Source organism: Mustela nigripes, chromosome X, assembly GCF_022355385.1.
Source record: "Mustela nigripes isolate SB6536 chromosome X, MUSNIG.SB6536, whole genome shotgun sequence".
Taxonomy (NCBI): domain Eukaryota; kingdom Metazoa; phylum Chordata; class Mammalia; order Carnivora; family Mustelidae; genus Mustela; species Mustela nigripes.
In genome coordinates, this window is record NC_081575.1 from 76,149,975 (window position 1) to 76,156,864 (window position 6,890).

General features: G+C 39.3%; 1 pseudogene; it reads left to right on the forward strand.

Annotated features, from left to right (window-relative positions):
* Window positions 1-577: 577 nt before the first annotated feature.
* On the forward strand, window positions 578-5,866 carry LOC132007118 (CCR4-NOT transcription complex subunit 7-like; annotated as a pseudogene).
* The last annotated feature ends 1,024 nt before the right edge of the window (window positions 5,867-6,890 follow it).

Consider the following 6,890-nt stretch of genomic DNA (forward strand, 5'->3'; position numbering starts at 1 on the left):
GGAAGGAATTGTGTGCAGTTGTGTATATATACATATATATATGTATATATATATTCTGATATATATATATATTCTGATATATATATATATATTCTGATATATATTTTTTTCAAGATAAAATTGAATAGAGTGAGAAATGGGTTAATATGGAGCATAAATCTATAAAAAATATATGTTAAAAACATAAAAGTTAAGAAGAGACTTAAAAACAGGTTGGAAAATAAGAAACTATTTGAAATGCGAACAGATTTTTTTAATAGAAAATAAAAAAAGAAACTAAAAAATAAATGTAAAATTTAGCCTGAAGGATAAATGAGTCCTGAGGGAACCCTTGGATCTCACTCTTATTTTCCCCCAGCACTGGAGTTTTACAGTCCTATGGGAAATTAGCTTATCATTCACCTGCTCTTCCAATCTGTCTTCTGGGGGAGGGGTCTTCTGCTAGGCTTCTGATGCATCTTTGTCTGGGTGGGTTGTCCCACCTCTTATCAGGAGGATGGACTTTATATGAGCTGGTTGGCTGCTTGGCCTTTGTTCCTTGGCATCTTCTTCCTGTCTTTAGAGGGCCAGAGCAAATATGGCGATTCGGGATTCTCCAACCCAGAGCCACAATGTTTTGGTCTTCCCAAGCCAGGTCAATCAGTCTCTACTTCTGTGAGTAACAAACTCACAGACTTGCACAATTCATGCTTGCCACACCTCTCCCAGAATAATCACAGGGATGTGTCAGCATCTCTATGCTTTGTGACTTAGCATTTGCCAATAGTCATAGACTTACATATGCAACCTCTTCTGCTGCTCCTTGGTCATGCTGTGTGCTGTCACAGTGTGCCTTCAGTGGTCACAATGCCCTGAGAGTTGTTGTCCAGGTGTGGACATGGACTCTTTGTGTGCCAAGCCACCAAATTCTGCAGCTCCTGCCAGCTGCACTTCTCCTGGTGGAGTTAGAAGAAGCCAGGAGTGTCTCTGTACCTTGTGACTCTGCAACAGTCAGTGCCCTTGGGCTCATGCATGCACCCTCTTCCACAGGTCCCAGGTCATGCTGGGTATTGCCCCAGAGTCCCTTCATGGGCCACATTGCCCTGAGAATTGTCCCTGCCATGGGTGCAAGCTGCTTTGTATATCCACTAGGATGTTAGATGGCCCACACCTTCTAGTCCTTTTCAGGGTGGTCAGGCAGAGGGCGGTCACCCTACCAGCTTGGCTCATGGTTTATGGTGACCAGAACTGAAAGTCCTCTCTGAGCTTTTGAACATCATCAGTCTCCCTGCTCCACTGCTTGAGCACTCTATCCATTCAGGATCCCCCATTCTTTCTGAGTCTACTGGGATACTGAGATCACAATGATACACCTAGGATACTGCCCTATTCACTTTTCTGCACTTTTCCAAAGAGAATTCCTCTCACTAAAGCAGATTTCCAATAGTCATTTTCTTTTTTTTTTTTTTCCCTCCGGTGTTATATCACTTTCTGATGGCCAGCTTATGGAGGCTCCCTCTCCCCTTCACTTATTTCTAAAGACTCAAGGTTTTGCACCTCCTACCTTGCAAAAAGTAGTCACTTTTATGCCTGTGGGATTCATATAAATCTTCTTACATCTCAGGTTGAATTTGTATGTGTTCAGAATGGATTGATAGATACCCAGGTAAATTTGAGGGATCAGATGAAACGAAGTCCCCTACTCTGCCGCCACCTTGCCCCTTAATCCCCATGTTCTAAATCTAGATAAGCATACTACTACAAACTGGAGTCCAAGAGGATACTTAATAGGTAATAAGACAGAGATTAAAGTCCATCCTGCTAACAAAGCAAGCTAGATCTGCAGAGAAGCTTCTCCTATGATCTGGCATGAAGGAGGACTTATCTCTCTACTTCCCCAGACAAAGCCCCTACCAAGTCATTTGTCCCTCTGGAGGCTAGAATATATATTCCGCCCCTGCCTCATCATGTAGCATGAAAAGTAACTATAATTCCTCAGGTAATTACTCCATGATTTTTCAAAAGAACTTTACTGATCATATTCAACTCTGTATACCACATCCTTATATTTTCTTATTTGGAGCCAATATATTTCTATCGAAGGAGGATGGACTCTATGTTATCAAGACTGCCAACAGGTAAAATGCATTGTGCAGCTTGCCTAAGTAATTACAACATTATTTACCACAAAGCTACTCACATCTTTGTTTGAAAAAGACAGCCTTTTGCCTTAATCCCTGTCAAACTTAACAGGCCTTGGGAGGAATCTAAATTGCTCAATTTTCTTAATCAGGCACTTAGTGAATTTAAAAGGCCATGCAGGTTCCTAGGCCTACTCATAGCAGGTATTGTAGAAGCTGTCTCCATTTTGACGGCCACTAGTATTGCCATAGCTGTCATCACCCATACTATCCAAACTGCCCAATGTGTTGATCAAGTTGCATATAATGTAACTCTAGAATTTTATCTACAATAGACAATCAAAAATTGTTGGGGAGACTCCAATTGATGGAAGCAGCAATAGAATACTTGGGAGAAAACCAAGAGGCCCTGGTTTTTGGTCAGATCTTAATTTTGATTGAGCCCATAAAGTCATTTGTGTAACCCCTTTACACTGGAACAGCACTTAATATGACTGGGAAATAATTAAAAAGTATCTTCAAGGTTCCCTTAACAATGTAACTTTAGATATTCAAAACTTAAAGGAATAAATTTTAGCTTCTCCCACCACCATTAATGACTGGGGTATTCCCTCTGACAATCTACAATGGTTTAACTCAAAAAAACTGGTTTTCCTATAGTAAATGAAGACTTATCAGTCTGTTTTTTTTTTTTTTACTTATTTGTTATTCTTCTCATAGTCTGCAAAATTGGAGTGAAAGCACTTTTCCAAGCAGGAGAGACCCAGAGACTGTGCCTGGCATAAGTACAGCAAGACCTACTATTTACAAGGAATAGAAAAGGGAATTGTGGGAATTCATAATGCCAGCTAAATAAGATTTAATAAATATGTGCTTCTTTGGGTGAAAGTAATTGAAAAGCAAAGGAGGAATATGTGGAAAACTGGGCCTCCTGGGCCTCTTTGCAATTTCTGGATTGAAATAGCTAGATTTTTGATGCAGCTCAATGCACTCATCTGGGGAATAGATGCTTGGGAAAAATATTTATCTTTGGTGGTCACATATTCCTTCCCTGCATGTGCATCATGAGCATAGCTTGTTCTAATCACAGGATACTCCCTATGTCACTGTCTGGATTATTAAAGTTTCATAATCTTCTTTGTTTTTTGGAATGCCTTTGATGTATTGATAATATTCACAATAAAACTGAAGGAATCTGGTCCCCATGATCTCTCCTTTCTCCTACTAAAGTGTGTGAAGTAATCTTTCCATTCACCATCTTGGTGTTTGCTGGCCAGACCCAACAACTAAAGGTAGAAAAGAAGACACATCAAAGAAGGTAAGAAGTATGGAAACATGGTTTAGGGAAGCAACATTGCAAGTGTTGTGGAGGGGAAGGAGCTGTTGTCAGAGAGAAGGGCAAGAGAAAGAGAAGAGTGTAGAGGGAACACACAAGGAAAACATTTCCTCAAAGTCATTGGCTTAGAAAACAAGAGGGGTTGAATTTCAAAATCCAAACAGCAGTTTGAACAGTTGAACTTGCAAACAGCAGGGCTTAAATCCTAACCTTTTAAAAGTCAACAGACAGTTGGGTTAGAGCCTGGAGGGCACTGCACTGCTCTTGAGGAGAAGACAGGCCAACAACCTGGAATCAGAGATTAAAGAATAAGCAATCTGAAGAATGCCTGGGCATATAGTAGAGGGAAAATTCACTCTTCTTGGAGTATGACTTGAAAACAGCTTTAATGGAGATAACTCACTAGGAAAAAAGGAGCTGGCTGACACCATTGCCTTCCCCCATACCCCAGGATAAACACAGAGCACCTGCAGGAAGTGCAAAGCCAAACTGTACCTACATTGGCTGCTTAAATAACATACACTAAGCCACACACACCTGCACTCTGGTGGGTCTACCCTTGTCAGTCTAGCTTGCCTCAGTCCCAAAGCAAAGGCCTCCTACCCCAAAAGACCAGGACAAACCCCTGACCATACCACATCAAACAACCCGAGTTTTCCAGGCCTCAGTTCTGGTGGGGCTGTTGTCAAGTTTCATTACACAGGAAGACCAGAGCCCACTTGGATAAAAGTTGCCCCATTCAGGCCAGGGAGCAAATATTACCCACACTAGGCAAGAGTAGGTCTGCAAACTATTGGCCTGAGGGATAAAAGCCAAAACACAACAACAGAGTTCATAGCACACACCACAGATATTCCCTGAAGTGCCAGACCCTGGACACTATATGACCTCTTGTTCATAATGTCATTACATTCAAGGGCAGGAGACATAACTGAGTTTCAGTTATGAGGCCAGAGTTTCAGGGGGATTTTGTTTTAGGACATCCATTTTGCTCTAATGAATCAAATTAAAGAAAAATTCATTTAGAAAAATACACAAGCAACAAAAGAAAAAAAATGGATTAGAATTCCCCAGAATTTGGGTGCCTGGTGGCTCAGTCAGTTAAATTGTCTGCCTTCTGTTCAGGTCATGATCTCAGGTTCCTGGGATTGAGTCCCATGCTGGGCTCCTTGCTCAGTGGGGAGTCTGTTTCTCCCTCTCCCTCTGCCATCCTCCCCCCCACTCACGCTTTCTCACTCTCAAATAATAAAATCTTTCTAAAAAACTTCCTCAAGATGTAAAAATTATGTACTTCAAAAAATCCTATCAAGAAAGAAAAAAAAAAGAGGGAACATTTGTAAATCATGTATCTGATAAGGGATTTATATAGAAAATTTATAGAATATTTGTAACTCAATAAGAAAAAGGAAACTATAGGTGCATGAAATGACAGCACAGGAGGAAGGGGCAGAGCATTGACTCCTCTTTCTCCCTTGCTGGACATGAGGTGTCTAAGAGGCACCTATTGCTGCTGTTCCTTCCACCATCATCACCACAACTGGTTGCTATCTCTGTGGCAAGGAGGAGGAGCAGAAGTTCAGTGACACAAGTACAAAAATAAAGGATAAAATATTTTATGAAACAAATCTTCAATCAAGTATAACATTTTGATGCTTGGCAAATAGATTCCTTGTGCCCTCACTATACCAGCAGCAACTGTGGATCATAACTAAAGAATTTCTGTAGTTTGAGCTTGCAACCTGGACAAAGAGATAAAGAAAATTCATTCAGTTATCTGACAATATAATTATGTTGCTATGGGCACAGAGTTTCCAGGTGTGGTTGCAAGACCTATTGGAGAATTCAGGAACAATGCTGGCTATTAATACCAACTATTGTGATGCAGTGTAGACTAACTAAAGATAATTTAGCTAGGACTGACATTTATGAATGAGCAAGAAGACTATCCTCCAGGAACTTCAACTTTGCAGTTTAATTTTAAATTTAATTTGACAGAGGACATGTATGCCCAGAACTCTATAGAGCTACTAACAACATCTGGAATCTGGTTTAAAAAACCTGAGAAGGAAGGAATTGATACCCAGTACTTTGCAGGACTTCTTATGCCCTCAGGAGTGATCCTCTGCAAAGAGGGCAAATGGTTATTTCACAGTGACTATGACTTTGGCTATTTAATCAAAATCCTGACAACCTCTAACTTCCCTGAAGAAGAACATGACTTATTTGAGATCCTTTGATTATTTTTTCCTGTCATTTAGATGTGAATTACCTCATGAAGTGCTACAAAAATTTCAAAAGTGGTTTAAAAGAAGTTGCTGAACAGTTAGAGCTGGAACCGATAGGACCACATCAAGTAGGATCTGATTCATTGCTCACAAGAATGGCTTTTTTCAACATGAGAGAAGTATGAAAACATCAGTGCCTTTTTCTCAGTTGGTTGTTACATTGAGAACATTAAAATCCTATGATAAAAAAGAAGAAAAATATAACTAAAAATAAGCAAATTATCTGAATAGACATTTCTCCAAAGAAGAAATACAAATAATTTTTAAGAGCAAGAAGATACTCAACATCATTAGTCACTGCATTAGGGAAATGTAAATCAAAAACCACAATGAGACGACAAACCATAAGTGACTCTTAATCTCACAACAAACTGAGGGTTGCCGGGGGGAGGGGGTTTGGGAGAAGGGGGTGGGATTATGGACATTGGGGAGGGTATGTGATTTGGTGAGTGCTGTGAAGTGTGTAAACCTGGTGATTCACAGACCTGTACCCCTGGGGATAAAAATATATGTTTATAAAAAATAAAAAATTAAAAAAAAAAACCACAATGAGAAACTACTTTATATCTACAAGGATGGCTATAATAAAAATGCTAAATAATAACAACTGTTAGTGAAGATGTATAGAAACTGGAACACTCACTCTTTTTGGTCAACAAAACCAAAAGACACCTTCCTGATGGGAACGAAAAACAGTTCAGCCTCTTTGGAAAACAGCCTGGCATTTCCTTAAAATGTTAAGCAGTAGGTTACCATATGACTTTCCTAAGTGTTTACTCAAGAGAAATGAGAACATTATGTCTACATAAATATCTATATGTGAATGCTTATAGCAATGCTATTTCCAATAGCCAAAAAGTAGAAACAATACAAATGTCCATCAATTGTTGAATAAAAAAAAATGGATGGATATTTCTTTAGAAATAAAATTAAGTAGTGATACATGCTATAAAATGATGAATCTTGAAAAATATTTTGCTAAGTGAAAGAAGCCAGACACAAAATACCACATATTTTATGATTCACCTATATAAAATGATTAGATTAAGTGAATCTATAGACACAGAAAGTAGATTTGTGGTTGTCTATTGCTTTGATTCCTGCTGAGAAATGGTCAGTGACTGCAAATGGGTGCAAAGTTTCTTTCTG